At 44.6% G+C, this 20943-nt stretch overlaps 1 protein-coding gene across 2 annotated transcripts in view; it reads right to left on the bottom strand.

Annotated features, from left to right (window-relative positions):
- The window catches only part of schip1 (schwannomin interacting protein 1), an 871502-nt gene that overhangs the window by 224750 nt on the left and 625809 nt on the right, over window positions 1-20943 (bottom strand). The window lies entirely within an intron of this gene.

The following is a 20943-nucleotide window of genomic DNA, read 5'->3' on the forward strand; positions in this document are numbered from 1 at the left end:
TGAAATCTCATCAAATGCTTCCCTGAATGATTTCAATCATATATACAACCCCTGTGCAGTATCCATGAGATACTTCCAGGACTACAACTGGACTACACCTATCACCCTGCTAGATTTAACCTAACTTAGTTGCATTGGCAGATGGACCGTGTGGCTAGGGTTTTACTTACAGCAGGTGGGCCGGGCGGGAGCGGGCGCAGAGCTGATTGCTGCCCGTGATCAGCTCCATGCCGCCATTTTACGTGGGTGGGCCAATTAAGAGTGGCTCAGTGTGAATCGCAGCTCCCGAGAGCAGTGGGAAGGGGTGAGTGGCGGCAGGAGGCCAATGACTCCAATGGCGACCCGGCAGCCTGTTCAAAAATGGTGCAGGCAGCCTTCCAAAGGCTGCCACCGATGTTGCACAGGAGGAAGTCAGACAGTGCTCTTGGTGAGCAGGCCAGGCGGGAGGGCAGGTCGGCGGGATGAGGAGGAGGTGCCTGGGAGGAGGTGGCAGAAAGGGTCAGATCCCATGATGTGGTGAGATGCACCTTGGTGCAGTGCCGCAAGCGGTTTAATGACCTCTTGTGATCAGGAAGGGTGAGTGCCTTGTTGACCTGGGTCACTTAGCACAGCAGTTAGGTAGACCCCTCCCGGCCACCCCCCAATCCCCAACTCAGAATTTTGATTTTGCATTCATTCATTCACGGCATGTGGCCTTCACTGATGGGCCAGCATTTATTGCCCATTCCTAGTTGCCCCTGAGAGGGTGGTGCTCAGCTGCTTTCTGTATTCGCTGCAGGTGGTGCAGGTACACCCGTAGTAGTGTTTGGGGGCAAGCTCCAGGATTTTGACCAAGCCACAGTGGTGGAGCGTCAAAACATTTCAAAGTCAGGATGCTGAGTGACTTGGAGGGGAGCTTCCAGGTGGTGGTGTTCCCATCTATCTGCTGCCCTTGTTCTTCTAGGTGGTAGTGCTCGTGGGTTTGGAAGGTCTTAGAGTGTGAGTGGCAAATGTGCTGGAGGCATCATCTGGGCAAGGGGGTCAGCCCTGGCTGCTTGGAGTGAGTGTATGGCGGCTCCAGAGCCACGAATTGGATGAGCCCTGCAATGTTTCACTCAGGTGGGGGTGGCAAGTCTGCAATGGCAATGCAGGTACAGGGTGGACTAATCCATGCTCCTCTCTCCTTTCAGGAGAAGACAAGATATCATGATTGTGCACGGTAATGTCGGGACGCACGCCCATCGCCATCGCGTGTCACTTTATACATTGGCATGTCGGGCCTGCCCCTGCACACTGACAGCAAAATTCTGCCCTGTGGATAGTTGTCATCACCTGGGTTTTCAGTTAAATTTATCATTGTGCAATATATAAAAATAACCACATATGAATGAACTGCAGATTACATTATCGCCACAATTACATTATTATAAAAGTTACTAGGGGCTACTATTGGACTTAAGGGTTTAAATTGTTTTAGCCATGAACCTGTTTTGGACAGTTGTATAGTATGTAGTTGAGATTGTCAATCAGATGTTAGTCAAAATAATGTGAATAAATTTATTCTATTGAACCACATTGCCTTGAGTCTGTTGGTAGGAATGAAGATGGGTCCAAATGTGATTTTTAGTGCTGGTGAAATACACAATTTTTAAACTTAGAAAATATAGCACGACTTCAGTCAATTGGACATATTCAAAATAACTGATTGAATTCATATTTTCGACCTGGCAACTAACAACATTTACTGGCTTGCTAAACCTACAACAAAAAATGCAAACTAACATCATTACCCAATTTAGCTCAAATGTCTAGACTGCCCTTTACTGTATGGCTGTATATTGAAATAATTTACAGTCCAAAAGCAGGCCCACTGCCTTTACAATAATAAATACATTAAAAAATGTATATTTATCATCTTTACTGTAGAAAAATAACCTAAGGAGCAGCACAGAAGTGAAAGAAAAACGAATGCCCAAGGAAAGAAGGGGAAATTAATAGTGGGTGACCAACATTTTGGTCACAGGGATGGGAGAGGGTTTTCACTTTCACCATCTGGATGATAAGCTTATAGAGCATTTTGCTGACCATTGTAAAACCAGTTCAATTTTCTTCCCATTGTTTTCAATGAATGCAAGTTCTATATGTTATGGACAGGGGGGTGGTTAGTTCAAACAGCACTGTTTTCCTCTTACCACCTGTCCATTAACAGAAGGTGTTTTCAATTAGTTTGTTTTGGTGTATTTTTCCCAATCATTCAATTTTGTGTGATCCAATTTTACTAATAATCCACAGCAAATTCGAGTTAGGATTAACTCAGGGGGTTAGTTATTTCACACATTCATAAAATCTGTGAAAGGAGCATCTGCAATGTCCCACTGCACATTCACACAGTAAAGTTGGAGTGGGCTGGCAGAGAAAAGGTTTACAGTACAAGGACCACGGAAAAAACTGAATATTAGGGTTCACTGAATATTGAGATCTCAAGAGTCCCAAAGTCGAAGTCCAATGAGGAATTGTTTCACGTAGGCGTTTCAAGTAAGCCTGGCTGAAGACTGGTGTTGTAATATTCACTTTTCAAGCTGTGTTGACATCACAAGATGAAGTAAGCACACAGAGATTGAATCAGTTCTGTAAGTGATGATATGAAATCTTCTAGCAGAGTCTGGTTAGATGGGCCGGTTATCCTGTCTAGACAAAGCCGACTTCTTTGTGGCTTGCCAGTCAGATGGTAAAACATCAAAGTGGGTGTGCGGCCCAGAAATGTAATATTAAACTGTTCCAAGGGCCAGAGTCTTGGGTCATGTGACCTTCCTCCTCCACAATGACTTCTAAAGGGATGTTTATCCAGCGTCTGGAATTAGCTTTGTTTTCAGAATTTATAATGTCTCAGCCGTTATGGGTTGAAAGGGGTGCCATTTCTGTTAAGGATCTGGTGCTTGGGAAGCCATTGTCTCGCTGACTCTGCTAGCAAGGTTGGCTTATCAAATGCAAATGGCATTCCTGTAGCTCTCTTTGAAATTAGTCTGAACAGTCCCAGGTTGTCTGTTAGTAGCTCCCTCGGCATAATGAGGAGTGACATTCCAGAATGAGAAGAGAATTATTTTGCCAGTTTAAAAATAAAAAATAACAACCAGGGTAAAGTTTTTAAATGTATACAGTGTTGGGTTTCTTTTGCACATTGGAGAAACCCAACATATGCAACTAAGACAAAAACAAAAATAAAAATACCTGGAAAAACTCAGCAGGTCTGACAGCATCTGCGGAGAGGAACACAGTTAACGTTTCGAGTCCATATGACTCTACAACAGAACTAAGGAAAAATAGAAGAGAGGTGAAATATAAGATGGTTTAAGGGGGGTTGAGACAAGTAGAGCTGGATAGAGGGCCAGTGATAGGTGGAAAACAAAAACATAATTACCTGGAAAAACTCAGCAGGTCTGGCAGCATCGGCGGAGAAGAAAAGAGTTGACGTTTCGAATCCTCATAACCCTTCAACAGAACTGATTTTTCTTTACAATGAGAGGGGTGAAATATAAAACAAAAACAGAATCACCTGGAAAAACGAAATATAAGTTGGTTTAAGGTGGGGGGGAGGGTGTGGGGAGAGAAGTGGAGGGGGGGTGTTGTTGTAGGGACAAGCAAGCAGTGATAGGAGCAGTTCATCAAAAGATGTCACAGACAAAGGAACAAAAGAACACAGAGTTGTTGAAGTTGATGATATTATCTAAATGAATGTGCTAATTAAGAATAGATGGTAGGGCACTCAAGGTATAGCTCTAGTGGGGGTGGGAGGGCATAAAAGATTTAAAAATAATGGAAATAGGTGGGAAAAGAAAAATCTATATAAATTATTGGAACAAAAACAAAAGGAAGGGGGAAGAAACAGAAAGAGGGTGGGGATGGAGGAGGGAGCTCAAGACCTAAAGTTGTTGAATTCAATATTCAGTCCGGAAGGCTGTAAAGTGCCTAGTTGGAAGATGAGGTGCTGTTCCTCCAGTTTGCGTTGGGCTTCACTGGAACAATGCAGCAGGCCAAGGACAGACATGTGGGCAAGAGAACAGCGTGGAGTGTTAAAATGGCAAGTGACAGGAGGTTTGGGTCATTCTTGAGGACAGACCGCAGGTGTTCTGCAAAGCGGTCGCCCAGTTTACAATTGGTCTCTCCAATGTAGAGGAGACCGCATTGGGAGCAACGAATACAGTAGACTAAGTTGGGGGAAATGCAAGTGAAATGCTGCTTCACTTGAAAGGAGTGTTTGGGCCCTTGGACGGTGAGGAGAGAGGAAGTGAAGGGACAGGTGTTACGTCTTTTGCGTGGGCATGGGGAGGTGCCATAGGAGGGGGTTGAGGAGTAGGGAGTGATGGAGGAGTGGACCAGGGTGTCCTGGAGGGAACAATCCCTACGGAATGCTGACAAGGGGGGGTGAAGGGATGATGTGTTTGGTGAAGACATCATGCTGGAGTTGGTGGAAATGGCGGAGGATGATCCTTTCAATGCGGAGGCTGGTGGGGTGATAAGTGAGGACAAGGGGGACCCTATCATGTTTCTGGGAGAGAGGAGAAGGCGTGAGGGCGGATGCATGGGAGATGGGCCGGACACGGTTGAGGGCCCTGCCAACGACTGTGGGTGGAAAACCTCGGTTAAGGAAGAAGGAGGAGATGTCAGAGGAACTGTTTTTGAAGGTAGCATCATCGGAACAGATGCGACGGAGGCGAAGGAACTGAGAGAATGGAATGGAGTCTTACAGGAAGTGGGGTGTGAGGAGCTGTAGTCGAGGTAGCTGTGGGAGTCAGAAGGCTTGTAATGGATATTGGTGGACAGTCTATCACCAGAGATTGAGACAGAGAGGTCAAGGAAGGGAAGGGAAGTGTCAGAGATGGACCACATGAAAATGATGGAGGGGTGGAGATTGGAAGCAAAATTAATACATTTTTCCAAGTCCCGACGAGAGCATGAAGCAGCACCGAAGTAATCATCAATGTACCGGAGAAAGAGTTGTGGAAGGGGGCTGGAGTAGGACTGGAACAAGGAATGTTCCACATACCCCATAAAGAGACAGGCATAGCTGGGGCCCATGCAGGTACCCATAGCCACACCTTTTATTTGGAGGAAGTGAGAGGAAATGAAGAAGAAATTGTTCAGTGTGAGAACAAGTTCAGCCAGCCAGAGGAGGGATTGTTCGAGCCTCTGTTCGAGGAAGAAGCTAAGGGCCCTCAGACCATCCTAGTGGGGGATGGAGGTGTAGAGGGATTGGACATCCATGGTGAAGAGGAAGCGGTTGGGGCCAGGGAACTGAAATTGTTGATGTGACGTAAGGTGTCAGAGGAATCACGGATGTAGGTGTGAAGGGACTGGACAAGGGGAGAGAGAAGGGAGTCAAGATAACGAGAAATGAGTTCTGTGGGGCAGGAGCAAGTTGACACGATCGGTCTACCGGGACAGTTCTGTTTGTGGATTTTGGGTAGGAGGTAGAAGCGGGCCATCCGATGTTTGGTGACTATCAGGTTGGAACATGTGGGAGGAAGATCCCCAGAGGAGATGAGGTCAGTGACAGTCCTGGAAACAATGGCTTGATGTTCAGTGGTGGGGTCATGGTCCAGGGAGAGGTAGGAGGAAGTGTCTGCAAGTTGACGCTCAGCCTGCGTGAGGTAGAGTTCAGTGATAGGTGGAGATTGCCAAAAGATGTCATAGACAAAGGACAGAGAGGTGTTGACGGTGGTGATATTAGCTAAGAAATGTGCTAATAGGTGACATTAAGGGTTGAAAGCAGGACGAGCAAAGTACAGATAACCCTAGTGGGGGGGTGGGGTGGGGGAAGGGATTTCGATCCCTTAGCTAATATCACCACCGTCAACACTTCTTTGTCCTTTTGCCTATGTCATCTTTTGGCAATCTCCACCTATCACTGGCCCTCTATCCAGCTCTACCTGTCCCACACCCCCTTAATCCAGCTTATACTTCACCTCTTTTCTATTTTTCCTTAGTTCTGTTGAAGAGTCATACGGACTCGAAACGTTAACTGTGCTCCACTCCGCAGATGCTGTCAGACCTGCTGAGTTTTTCCAGGTATTTTTATTTTTGTTTTTGTTTTGGATTTCCAGCATCCGCAGTTTTTTGCTTTTATTATATGTAACTAAAAATTGTTGTACTGATACAATGAAGTTCAACTGTCACATTCTAAACGTATTATTTAGGATGACTCGCATTCATTCTGAGAATAACAGGGGAGGTAGCCAATTTTATTGATAGGCTTGCGGGACGATCACTATTGGGAAGAAAAGAGCCTTCCTCCTGACCGAGAAGACAGAGGAATAACAAAGGAAGAAATGAAGAGTTTGATATTAAACATGGGGCTATGAAATGAAAGCCTGGCATCAAGGACTGGAAGCTAAACCTTAATCTTTTTGCAGTTAGAAGCAGTATAGAAATAAAAGGAATGCCAAAACCAAATAGGTCAGTCAGCCCATGAAAAGAACAAGCTTTGTGGTTCATTTTTCTTCTCCATACTTTGAGGAGAGAGTGAAATTGAGTGAAAGAAGCAGAATTTGCTTTTACAGTTAATATTTATGTTCATCTGTTGTCTTCAAAGCATCTTAACAATTTGCATCTGACTTTGTCTCAGCAAATGTTTCTCATCTCACCTTCGAAAGGACGATTGTGTGGTCAGTGCTGAAGTAATAGCGTTTGCTGTTCACCTTGTTGACAGCTTACTCAAATTTAACAGGCTTTAGAGTAGAGACATCTCCTGTCATTGAATGTCTGAACCAGCACAGCACCCGCTATCGTGGATCTGTAGCATCTGTGAGCTGGACAAGAAAGAGCGAGGCTCTTCAACCAATCAGAATTAAGAAGCTTCACTGGAGTCCAAACCAGGAAGTATTAAGCAGGAAATATAAATTAGATTTAAATAATGTAAAGAAAGCAAAATAAAGATTGAGAAATATAGCTGGGATGAAGTGAGAGAAATTAAAGAGAAAAACAGGAAAAATAGATGAAAGAAAATTTATTTTTATTTTTTTAAAATCTCAAACATTAACTTTCTTCTAAGGGAATGCGACTCCACACTTGTAAAATTACTTTCTTAGGCCTGAAAGGTTGTTCTGTCGTAATTATCACAACACCCTGTTAAAGCCACACTTATTCCTGAATGTAGCTGTTCTTAGTGCAAAGCCTGTGGGCAATTACTGCAGATTCACGCTGTTGCAGATATTTCAGTGCTGTGTCAATTGGATAGGACAATAACAGTGCAAGCTATGGAGGTGAAGGGTATCTCTGACACCAACTCCTGGACTTCCCCCCTTAACTACAAATCTGCTGTTGCCAGACGTTGCTGTCCGATTTACTCCATAATAATGGCGAGTGCTGATCACCTCACCATTATCATAGCAAAACACATGTCAGTATCCAGTTCATATCACAAGGATATGTTGCACCCTCAGGTTATGCAATAATGTAATTATATATTAGGCAGTACAGGCACAAGACTGAATAGATTTTGCTCAGGCCACTTAAATGACTGACTGTTAGTGCTAGAATGTCTGAGGCAGACCCGAAATTAACGACAGCAGATATGGATGAAGAGTGCCCAGATTACAAACTTTATTGTCCTAAACAATACAGCCATAAAGAGACCATGCAAAACCTGAAACTTAAAAACAGGATACAAAATAAATCTGCCAAGTCCCTGTTTTCCATTCTCTTGATTTTCTTCATGTCTTTCGTACCTTTGGAATTATTATGGAATCTTTTGATTAATTTTGCAAGATTCACTGATATTTTATAATGAAGCACAGCACAATTTGGAGGGTAATCAGTCCTTGAGTAAGCCATGTGACATAACTCGATCCTACGATTGTGGACCTGTCACTGAGTTTTGATTGTGTTAAACTTCTTGGTGAAAACAAAAATTAGAATATCCTCCTGTACATGGAGAATGAAAAATTTCTGCTGCTCAGCATCTGGAGCCTTTCAGCCTAATGAGGATTTGGAGACCTGTAAGCACTGGATAGGAAAATCTTGGTATCCTTTGAATGGGAACAGGAAAATCTAAGTAAAATAAGAATAGTGCAAAGAAGGAAGGAAATATGCAGAACAACATCATAAGCAGGATGATCATTTTCACCGTATAATTGAATAGCAGGAAGCCTGTTTAGATCAACTGATCATGAAATAATTTTTGGGAACAAAATTGCCTCATAGGGTGTTGGAGACAGATTCAAACATGGCTTTCAAAAGGGAACTGGATAAGCACCTGGAGAGAAAAAACTTGCAGGGCTATGGGAAAAGGGCATGAGAACGGGATGAGCTAATTTGCTGATGCAGAGAGTTGGCATAGATTCAAAGGGCCAAATAGCCTTCTTCTGTGTTGTAACCATTCTATGATTTTACAGATTTTATGAACTGGCTTGTATAGCTGTCTGCAGTGCTGGGAATGTGAATTAGTTCATGACAAGTCAGAATGCTGAAAAAAGATTTAATAATGATTCCTAGTTCGTAACAGAAATAGACTGAAATTTTCAGAGGAATTTCACTTAGCCTGTGGGGAATGTGTAGAGGAAAACTATACATCCAAATCAATCTATAAATAAACACAGCAGTTTCAGACTGATTCAAATCGGGTACATTTGTACAGAGACGATGACCTTCAGTAATGCACTGATGATTCTAGGCACTAGGGCCAATGTTTAATGATGAAATTATCATTGATCTGACAAACCGTACACATTTTGCAATCACCTTGCACTGTGCTGACCTCTTTTCATTATATATCCTTGGTAGCTTTGCTAACTGACCCCATTGTTGGTAACAAACAATTTGGCACTGAGTCTATATTCGATTTTGCTGAGTTGATACAGACATATAGTTTTATGTTATCTGTGTATTCCTGGACTAGCATGCTCTTTTAGATTAGATATTCCGTCTTCCACAGAATTGCTAAAGATCCCAAACATCTATTTGTAAAATAGCAAGCTCCTTCCAAAAAAAAACCGTGAACAAATTCAGCTCTATTTTGAAGACTTGTGATCACATGATGGTAGAGATATAAAAAAGTAATATAGTCCATCTTGCTTGCCTATTGCTATTCACATACAGGTTCTGTACCAACTACTTTCACCTTCCTCTGTCTTGGCATCAAGTCTTAATTTCTACGCTACCCCTTAAATCTGGAAACTATTGATTTACTCCTTGAATTCTTATTCTGTCTATGCTCATTGTACTAAATAGTAACTTATTTCATGATTGATTAAGCATCTGATATCAGCTTTTGTTACCGTTCTGCACAAAGAACTTGTCTGTCAAATCCTTTCTTCATATCAACTTGGGACATATTCTCCAGCCTCTTTTTTCCAATAAGAAGCAAATTGGACCATGTTGGCTTTTCTTTATCGTTTGTTTTAAGTGGAATTGTCCCAGGTTTGCTCTAAGTGCGGTCGCAGGCATGAAAAATGTCACTTTACCCGCCGACTGCAATGGTGCGTTTTTGCATCGTATCATCCCCTTCCTGCCTCATAAATAATGCAGTCATGGGAAACACGCCAGATCTCTGGCAGCAGGTCTCTGGTTGGCCTGCCACGCTGTTACCTCGCCGCTTCCTCACGCCGGGCACAAAATTTAAAACGCAACCACATGCACACTTCTCAATGCTTGCAGCCCAGGACTGCTCCGTTGAAGGTACGGCCCCAAAAGCCAGGAAGGTTGCAGCCTCCCGATTCAGTGAGGCACCCCTGTAACACTTTCTGCATGTTGTGGAGGCTCACTTGAAGTCCTTACCCCCACTCTGGCTGCAGGAGGCCCATCAGTCTCACCACTCCAGCTAGGGAGGCGGTGGCAGAGGTGGTCAGTGCCAACGCTGCATGAAAGACCTCAGTGCAGAAAATGGCTGAATGATCTCATCTGTGCCACTAGGGTAAGTCAATCATCTCATCAAACTCAGCTCACGTAGACACAAACCCATCACACATTCACTAGTATCTCACTCACTGCCACTCAAGGGATATTACCACTCACTCTCTCACACACACCCTCACATCTCCATCTGGCCTCATTCCCTCTAGAGGCTGCCTCCTCATCCCATCCATAGCTCCACTCAGCACACATGCATGCCTAACATCCTTCTCATTTGGCCTGGCATGCACCTTGCTCACACTCTCTCCATCTGTCTTATGCAGGACAAGATCGCACATGATCACCAGGAGAGGTCCCAGGCCTGAGGTGGTGTGCCAGGTATCAAAGTCCTCACTCAGTTTGAGAGTTGAGCATTGGAGCCGGCCGGAGAGGACATTGACTGTTCCTGAGGTCGGCGGCAAACACCTATGTGAGGATCCTGCACCAAATGATCCTTCTCTCAATGCTACTATTAGTCTACTGCTGTGTGTTCAATGCAGCTGCCAAGCAATAATAATCTCCACTTTCTCTCCTAGGCACATCTGATACCTAACCACAGGCAACTATGACCCCAACCTCAACGCGGAGAGCGCCTCAGATGAGGACCCTGAGGGCAGCACAATTGAAGACACATCACAGCGCTCACCTGTATTCTCCACCAGGGCAGGGACACAGATCTCAGTGAGACCTAGATGTCGTGCAGCCTCAGGATCACAATCTGTTTCACAGCAGGTGAAGGCAGGGACATCCTTGGTCACCGGCATGCAGAGGAATGCTGGAGGTAAGGAATCTGCTGAGTCTGAGTCAAATGGTGAGCCTCTGGCTTTGGTCCTCAATCAGTTGGTGCAGCTGCAAAGACAATCACAGGACCATTAGGAAGGGACGTCTGGTGCACTCATCAAATTGCAAGGGACGATGGAGGAGCATATCCGCCTTCAGTCCGAGGTGATAGCTCCAGCATGCTGACACATTGAGGTCAAGACTAGCAGGATGGTGGCTGTCATGGAGACCTTGGTCCAGGACATCGGTCCTGCACTGCTGCATGGGCTGAATTCCATCACTGACACCATAGTTGGCCTCCAACAGTGTCAACGTGAGAGGGTGCAGGGCAGCTTGATCTCGTTCCAACTTCCACTTCTCCTCAAGGAGTCAGCCAGGGGCAGCCAGGCACCCATAGGGAGGACCACCAGTAGCACGACACCCTGGGGCCATCGGCCCAGGTGACTCTGGGAATGCCCGGCTGATCCAAATCGCCTCTTCCTGTGGCCCCTACAGTTCCAGCTCAACAGGCCAAAGCAGGTGCAGCTGGCCCACAACAGGATGCCCAAAGCAGGTTAGGGCCTGCAGGTCTCAGCACTCCAGAGGATGCCTGCCAAGGTCATCACAGACAGGGCGTAGCAGTCAGCAGCCTGCCTCCATCTCTGCTGTGGATGTTGGGGGAGTACAAGATGTAGCGGCAGGATTAGGAAGATGAAGAAGAGGTGAGATTAATTAGAGATATCATAGTTAAGGATCCTCTGGCGGGTAGCGATCACAACATGGTAGAATTTCAAAATCAGTTTGAAGGCGAGCAACTCGGGTCTCAAACCAGTGTCCTCAACTTAAATAAGGGCAATTACAGAGATATGAAGAAAGAGTTGTCTAAAGCAGGCTGGGAAAATAGACTAAGGGGATGGCTGAGCAGTGGCAGACATTTAAGCAGATATTTCAGAACACTCAGCAAAAATTTATTCCGGTCAAAAAGAAGGACTCGATGAGAAGGGTGAACCACCCGTGGTTAGCAAAGGTGGTCAAAAAGAGCATCCAATCAAAAACTAAGACATACAAGTCAGTGAAAACTAATGATAGGCCAGAAGATTGGGAATTTTTTAGAAACAAGCAGCAGATGACTAAAAAGTAATAAAGGAGAAAATTGATTAATGAAAGTAAATTGGCAAGAAATATAAAAACAAACAGCAAGAGCTTCTATGGATATATAAAAAGAGAATGCCTTAAGTGAGTGTGGGACCTTTGGAAGATGCGTCTGGAGAATTGATAACGGGGAACAGGGAAATGGCAGATAATTATAAACATCCCAAAGATATCAGAAAAGCAAGGAGCTAACGGGGGGAAAGATCTTGTAACAGTCTCTATCATGAGGGACAAAGTATTTTACAAACTAATGGGACTAAAAGCAGACAAGTCGCCAGGACCTGATGGCCTGAATCCAAGGGTTTTAAAGGAAGTGGCTGCAGAGATAGTGGAGGCATTGGTTAAAATATTCCAGAACTCACTGGATTCAAGGAGGGTACCAATGGATTGGAAAACCACTAATCTGACACCCCTGTTCAAGAAGGGAGGGAGATAAAAAGCAGGAAACTATAGGTCAGTCAGCCTAACTGTTGTTGGGAAAATGGTAGAGTTCATTATTAAGGAAGAAATAGCCGAACATTTAGAAAAGTTTAATGCAATCAAACAGAGTCAGCAGGGTTTTGTGAAAGGGAAATCATGTTTGACAAATTTGCTAGAGCTCTTTGAGGATATAACAAGAAGAGTTGATAAAAGAGACCCGGTAGATGCAGTGCATTTGGATTTCTAGAAGGCATTTAATAAGGTGCCACATAAAAGCTTATTGCACAAGAATGAAGCTCACGGTATTGGGGGTAATGTATTAGTATGGATTGAAGGTTGGTTAACACACAGAAGACAGAGAGTTGGGATTAATGGGTCTTTTTCAGGTTGGAAAGGTGTAACTAATGGAGTGCCACAAGGATCAGTTCTAGGGCCTCAATTATTTACTATCTATATTAATGACTTGGAGGAATGGGCAGAGTGTAATCTGTCCAAATTTGCTGATGATACAAAAATAGGTCGGAGGGCATGTTGTGATAAGGATATAAGGGATCTGCAAAGTAATATAGATAGATTGAGTGAGTGGGCAAAAACTTGGCAGATGGAGTTTAATGTGGGAAAGTGTGAGGTCATGCACTTTGTAGGAAGAATCAAAAGGCAGACTATTATTTAAATGGAGAGAGACTCCAGAAAGTGCAGCACAGAGGGATCTGGGTGTTCTTGTGCATGAAACACAAACTGTTAGCATGCAGGTGCAGCAAGTAATTAAGAAGACAAATGGAATTTTGGCCTGTATTGCTAGGGGGTTGAAGTTTAAAAATAGGGAAGTCTTGTTACAACTGTACAGAGTGTTAGTGAGGCTGCACCTGGAGAAATGTGTACAGTTTTGGTCCCCATATTTAATAAAGGATATACTGGCATTGGAGGCAGTTCAAAAGAGATTCACTAGGCTGATTCCTGGGGTGAAGGGATTGACTTATCAAGAACAGCTAAACAGGTTAGGTATTATTTATTCATTAGAGTTTAGAAGAATGGGGGGGGGGGTGATCTTATTGAAACATACAAGATTCTGAGGGGGCTTAACAAGGTGGGTGTTGAGAAGATGTTTCTACTAGTGGGGGAATCTCGAACTAGGGGACATAGTTAAAGAATAAGGGGACACTCATTTAAAACTGAGATGCAAAGGAATTTCTTCTCTCGGAGGGTAGTTGAATGTCTGGAATTCTCTACCCAAGAGAGTTGTGGAGGCTAGATCACTAAAGTATCTAAAGAGGAGGTAGATAGATTTTTGAAATATCGGGGAGTTGAGGACTATGAGGAGCTGGCATGAAAGAAAAGTTGAGGCCTAAGGCAGATCAGCCATCATCTTATTGAATAGTGGGGCAGGCTTGAGGGACTGAATGGCCTACTCCTGCTCCTATTTCTTATATTCTAATGTTAGATGTACTTGCACAGCCCGGGCATGGGTGTTAAGCATTTGTACTTAATGTTCACTATTGTAAATAAACTCCTAAGAATGTCTCCTTGCTATGATGAGTAGTGTTCGTGTCACTCAGATGTGAAATCTTGGTTCCTGCACAAGATAAAGGCAGGTGTCTCAGCCCAGGGTCTCTTCCCTGTGAAATGAGTAACCTTCAGATCAAAGTGATAGTCCAATTTCACACTCAGTGAACACATTAGTGATGCCTTCACCTCGACGGTGCTTGTTATTGCTGCCAGTATGTTGTGGGCAAGCATTACAGAGTTCGATCATTCTCTCTGTGTGCTCTCAGCACCTTTTGAGGTGGGGCATGGCGCAACCCCCATTTCTTCAACATCTGTGACCAATGACACTGTGTTCCTGAAGGACTCAGGTGCTGAAGGCTGACAAAGGATCAGGTACATTTAAAGTTTCATGGCTGCATCTCTGTGATATGACCGTGATCACAGAGCGCAAGCGAGCTGCCTGCAGCCAGACAGGAGTCAGACATTCAGAGAGGCAATGTGAAGATCGATAGATTGTCCTCACTGCATGTCGGCATCATCCTCCTGGAATCTAGCAACTATTAGGGCCTCTGCTGCATCTCCATGACATGAGCCTGAGCACTGAGGGTAATATGAGCTGCCATCAGCCACACAGGAATCAAACATTCACAGAGGCAAGATGAGGATGTCAGGTCTGTCCTCACTGTATCTCGTCACCATCCTCCACAAATCTTGCAGCTATGAAGGCCTCCAGAATGCGCCTGCCTTGTCTGGACAGCATGATAGCCTCATTGCCGTCATTCCCTTCAATGTCCTCCTCGTCGGAGGAGACATGCAACTCTTTCATCTCCTCCTCAGCCAGGCACTTCCCCCTTGCTGCAGCACCAGATAGTGGGTGCACAGCAAGCGACGATGATGCACAACATCCTCTGGGTACTGTACAGTGCTCCACCGGACCTGTCGAGGCACAGGAACCTCATTTTCAAAATGCTTATTGTTTGCTCCACCAAAGTACGGATCATGGCATAAGCCTCATTAAACTGTGGCTCTGCTGCAGTCTGAGGCCACCGCATGGGCGTCACCAGCCACGGCCTCTGTTGGTAGCCCTTGTCCCTGAGCAGCCAACCCTCCAGCTTCTGTGGATCGTGGGAGATGTCAGGGATCTGAGACCTGCTAAGGATGTAGGAGTTGTGGACACTCCCTGGGAATCGTGTGCAGACGTGTAGGATGCACTTGTGGTGGTTGCACACCAGCTGAACATTCAGCGAGTGGAAGCCCTTGTCATTGACGTAGTTGACTGCTTGTTCTAAGTGCCATGTGACTGCAGTCAATGATACCCTGCACCTGTGGAAAACCAGAGACCTGTGCAAATCCCAGTGCTCTTGCTTCCTGGTTTTCCTGACCCATTTGAAATACACAAAGTTCTGTGCCTTCATGAAGATGGCATCTGTGATACACTTGTGCATGGAGGCTTGCAATATCCTGCACAGGTCACCTGTGAAGCCATGGAAGGAGCCACTGCTGTAAAAATTAAGCGCTATGGTCCCTTTCATTGCCACTGTCAGCGTATGCCCTCTATGTCTCCGTGGTGCCAATTCCTGCAGCAGGTGGCATATGTGACAACCAGTTCCCTAGACATGTACAGTCTTTGGCAACACTGGTTCTCAGTCATCTGCAGGAATGACAAGCGCTGTCTAGATCCCGGGTCTAGTGAAGTGCCTACGAGTGACGGCTCTCTGTGGATTGTTAGCTGCGTGCGCAGCAGGCTCTGCCACCCCTTCATCTTTGCCGAGCCAGGTGCCTCCGCCACACTCTTCTACTTCTCTGCCCTCTGTAAGCCATGAGCCATAACGCTAAATCACCAGGGTCATCTTCCTGATGTTCTCCTCCTGCAGGATCAAAGAGAATGACGTGAGGGTTAAGCATATGTGTCTTAAAAACCTCTCTTGGTTAAGTCTGAAGGTCGCTTCATGCATGCAGGAGAGTTCTGGCCACCACTTGGATGGTCAGTGTGTAGTGTGCTCATTGGCTGTCTGAAACCCCAGCCACCTCTGCCCCACTCCACTTGACTGATTGGCGACAGCTTTGGCCATTGGACTGCATGCTGTGCTCTCAGCCTAAGTGCAGGCATTCTCCCAACCCACATTGCAAGGCTATGCTGTTAGCTTGAACCATGAGGGATACTGGTCCAAACATTAATAAAGACATTGCAAGGGGCTGTGAGCACCTCCACCAGTGACTGCACCATGGCCACCTTTCGCAAAGGGATGCTACAACTTGCCCAGTCGGCCAATTGTTCTGCTGCCCCCTAAAACATACATTAATTTGCAGTCTGTGCTCATGGGATGAAAGGTTCTGGAGCATTTGGTGCCACTTTCATACTTTTGCGTTGCTTGAGCGGGCAGAAAACTTCAGAGACCTTACTCCAAGCATGTCAATGGAGCTGCTGCTGACCGGTCTCAGCTGTGAAAGAATGCTCATTTTTGACAAGCTTTTTCAAGTGTGTGACCACTTCCCTCAGCCCACCCCCCAACATGTGCTTGTGTACTTCCATTGCACCGGCCTCACCCGCACTGGAGCCCTTGCCCTGCCTCTGCACCAAATGTTCGATGCCTCTTCCTTGATGTCCTATGACTGATGTTTGTGAGTGCTGTACAAGGTTGTGTGCACTCACCTTCAAGTTCCCCTCAAAGTTCAGGTTGACAGGTGCACGCTTTTTAAAGGCAGTCATGAAGCACGCCATTCTGTTGTTGCAGCGACGAGGGTAGTAAATTTGACATGGAGGGATGATTCCAGTGAGCAGAGCTTATAATGAAATGCTAAAGGATTGAAATTAGGTTCCCAACATGCGGTAGTGGGAAAGGCGGCCTGCCATTGGCGGGTGGAGCGGACAATCGCAAACTAGTTTCCTGACAGCGTGAAACCGATTTTTGGCCTTCTTGTCATCTTGATGCACACCTTGATGCCTGCTGCCAACAGGACTGAACGATTCCACCCTATGCTCCTCTTTAAAATATTAGGGAACCTTTCCTGTTTTTTCAAATATATGATGAACCTAATTGGACAAAGAAATTCAAGCATCTTTTCACCAGTGCTAATTCCTTGACTTACTCCACTGTTGAGACCACATCTCGAATACTGTGTGCAGTTTTGGTCTCCTTATTTAAGGAAGGATGGAAATGTGTTGGGTGAGGTTCAGAGGAGGTTTACTCGATTGATACATGGAATGGGTGGGTTGTCTTATGAGGAAAGATTGGACAGGCTGGTCTTGTTTCCACTGAAGTTTAGAAGAATGAGGAGTGACTTGATTGAAGTATATCAAATCCTGAATGATCTTGACAAGGTCAATGTGGTGAGTGCAGAACCAGGGGACACTGTTTTAAAATTAGGGGCCGTCCTTTTAGGACAGAGATGAGGAGAATTATTTTCTCTCAGAGGGTTGTGCAACTTTGGAACTCTAACTCAGAAGGCTGTGGAGGTGGGATCATTGATATTTTTAAGGCAGAGGTAGACAGATTTTTGTTAGGCAAGGGAATCAAAGGTTACCAGGGCTAGATGGGAATGTGGAATTTGAAACACAAACAGATCAGCCTCAATGGTGGAGCAGACTCAAGGGGTAGAATAGACGAGTTCTGCTCCTATTTTGTATGTTCATATGTACGTATCCACGTTCACACATACCATTTATCTTAGTCACTGCAGTGATATTTGATTAGTTGGTGCACCATTCTTTTTTCTTGCTACTCTTAATTAGCCCATCTTGCAAATGGCATGCACCCCTCATTAAATAATTACCACAAACAGGTTTTCTACCTTTCCAGCAAGAGGAAAGATACCTCAAAACAGCAATTTCAGGGGCAGCTACAACATGGTCAGAAATAGTTTTGATGATTAGTTCTCTTGTTACTATGTTACAGCATGGAAAACATTTTTGACAGAGATTTTAAAACGTTGCCTGCAGTATTTCAACAGAAAGCATCACAACTGATTGGACAAGTAAGAAAAAAATATACTAACATCCAGTACAAAGGAAGTCCACCCACAAGAAGTGATGTGTTGGAGATGGAAAACATTAAGAATGCATTAAGGCATGCATATGCACATGCTTTAGAAACGATGGAGATCAAATGGAACAGGAAATAAATGAGATGGAAGGAAGAGGAGGGAAATGACATGCAGCTGACAAGGCTGAACTCAGGATGAGTGTGTCAGGGGAATATTCTCAGAGTTCTGTGGAGCCCCCTGAAACAGCTCATTCTGAAAGGATGATCGCATACAACATTTCAGAGAATGTTAAGGCTCGTCAACTACCCTTGGAGGTTGAAAAGGATTGGATGCGGCTCTTTAAAGGGGATGCTTAGACAGGCTCATGAGCATACCACAACTGACAAAGACACTACCTGCTGTGTTTCTTTTAAACAACAAAACTCATGCTTGCACATAACTAGAAAGGCTGTACAGTTCTTTGGGGAGGAGGGGGTACATGAATGATTAACAGTGAGAGCTCAGACTAACTTACATATTGTATCCAGTCTTTATTTAGGCTATTGATTTATTTGCAAGACAATATGTAGGTTAAAGCCTAATAGCCTGTTTCATTTACCGCAGAATTTTTTTACACTGTCACTGAACTCTGCAGGTAGATTTGGTGAATGTACTGTTAAAGCCTATATGACAGCTATTAAAGTTTCATGTCCACAGTCAGCTTTTTGAAAGTCTCGTCCTTAAATCAACATTTGCTGATCAAAAAAATAGTGCAAGTTCTTCCCCAGTGCTGTGTCTACCCAAGCCTGGTTGCTAATGTACCAAACAAGGTTACTCTTTCAGAACTGCTGCTCACTCTGGGATAGGTGTTCACAAATCTCAGTATAATGTAGGTAGTAACTATTGGAAGAAGAGCAGCTCCTGCCTACAGTATACAAGCTAGCACAGGCACAATGTGCTGTATCATTTTAAGAGGCTGCAATAGCTGCCCTAGTCCAAGAAGTGATAGGGACCAGGCCCAATAAATTAGCAGCCCAACTTCAATTAAAAATGGGATCATGGTGGGATGGAGATCGGGCGGGGGTACGAATGGATGATGATTGGATGAGGCAAAAGGCTTAGGAACTGAAGGGTATAATGGATTAAAATTAAAGGCAGAGAGAAGGGAAGGAATGGATGGCAATGAAGAGAGAGGGTGGTGGCAGAGAGAGGGTCTTAGTCAGCAGAGAGTCAGCTGCATAGCCACACTTTCTGCTGCAAGGTTACCTGTAGCTACCAAGCAGTTTAGGTCTGACACATGCAGGGAGAATGTGGGTCTGAAATTCTCTTTGCAGGTATAGGGTAATGCTGACCTGAGGAATAGCATTTGAGGTCTGATACCTCTTGCAGTCTTAACTCTCCTACAGTTGAAAGCAAACTGTGATTAGGTGCTGCCCACTTGCCTATGGCTGTGCCAGCTCCACAAGCATTCAGGCAAAACTGCAAGATCAACTTTGATGAACTGAACACTGTGTCCAGATGGCCGAAAGCTGTCTTCACTGCCTAGTCTTTCTTTCTCAATTCTCAAATAGCCAACATTCCAGGCAAGAACAAAGAGAACACTTGAAAGACACTCTGAAGCTCTCCTTGAAGCACGGCAGCATTGACGTTAATGACTGGGAGGTGTTGCTACCAATTGTTCAAAATGGCAATAAGTTGTCCATTGAGATGTATCACACTTTGAATCACAATGTCTTTATGCTACATGCTGAAGTCCCACAAGCAAACAGGTTAAATCCTATCATATTTTTAGCCACCGTAAACAATGCCTGTATTGATTTCACCATGCCTATTCATCGCTATAAATATATGGATGACATCACCCTCTTAGAGCTTCATAATCAAGGTGACACAAATCACATGCAAGGGGTAATGACTTTGTTGAGTGAATGGGCAACAGCGAATCTCATGAGACTTAAACTCTAAAAGTGCAATGCTATGGAATTGTGTTTCATGTACAACCCTCCTGAACCCCTCTCATCAACTTTATTGCACAACAAGCATGCAGTAAATTATTAGGGCTCTACATTCAAAGTGATCTCAAATGAGAGTACCAAGTACATGAAATGCTTTGGAGACCAAGTGGAAGTCTTTACATGCCATACCTTCTCAAGCATCACAATGTATCTTAAACTGACTAATTCACCAAGTTTGACCAATTTTTAAAATGTAGCACCAGTTTAGAATTACCAAAGAGTATGTGAAAAAGCTTGAAAACATTCAGAAACGAGGCAGAGATTATTTAAGGACAGTCAGCATGGTTTTGTTAAGGGGAGTTCATATTTGACCAATTTAATTGAAGTTTTCCAAGAGGTAACCAGATGTGTAGATGAGGGCAATGCATTTGATGTAATCTACTTGGACTTCAGCAAGGCTTTTGATAAGGTCCCACATGGGAGACTGATAATGAAGGTAAGAGCCCATGGGATCCAAGGTAATTTGGCAAATTGGATCCAGAATTGGCTGAGTGGCAGAAAGCAGAGGGTGATAGTCGAGGGGTGTTTTTGTGACTGGATGCTTGTGTCCAGTGGAGTTCCACAGGGATTGGTATTGGGTCCCTTGCTGTTTGCGGTATATATAAATGATTTAGACATAAATGTAGGAGGGTTGATCAGTAAGTTCGCGGATGACACGAAAATTGGTGGTGTGGCAAATAGTGAGGAGGATAGCCTTAGATTGCATAAGGATATAGGCAGGCTGGTCAGTTGGGCTGATCTGGATAAGTGTGAGGTGATGCACTTGGGCAGGACAAATAAGGTACGGGAATACACGATGAATGATAGGACCCTGGGAAGTACTGGGGATCAGAGGGACTTTGGTGTATGGGTCCACCAGTCCCTTAAGGTAGCGGGACAGGTAGATAAGGTGGCTAAGAAGGCATATGGGATACTTGCCTTTATTAGCCGAGGCATAGAATATAAGAGCAGGGAGGTTATGCTGAAACTGTATAAAACACTGGTTAGCTCACAGATGGAGTATTATGTGCAGTTCTGGAATCTGCATTATAGGAAGGATGTGATTGCACTAGAGAGAGTGCAGAGCAGATGTACCAAGATGTTGCCTGAGCTGCAGAGTTTCAGTTATGTGGATAGATTGGATAGGCTGGGGTTATTTTTCCTGGAGCAGAGGAGATTGAGGGGGGACATGATTGAGGTGTATAAAATTATGAAGGGCATGGATAGGGTAGGTAGGAAGGAACGTTTCCCCTTGGTGGAGGGATCAATAATCAGGAGGCATAGATTTAAGGTAAGGGGCAGAAGG

This window comes from Carcharodon carcharias, chromosome 2, assembly GCF_017639515.1.
Source record: "Carcharodon carcharias isolate sCarCar2 chromosome 2, sCarCar2.pri, whole genome shotgun sequence".
NCBI lineage: Eukaryota > Metazoa > Chordata > Chondrichthyes > Lamniformes > Lamnidae > Carcharodon > Carcharodon carcharias.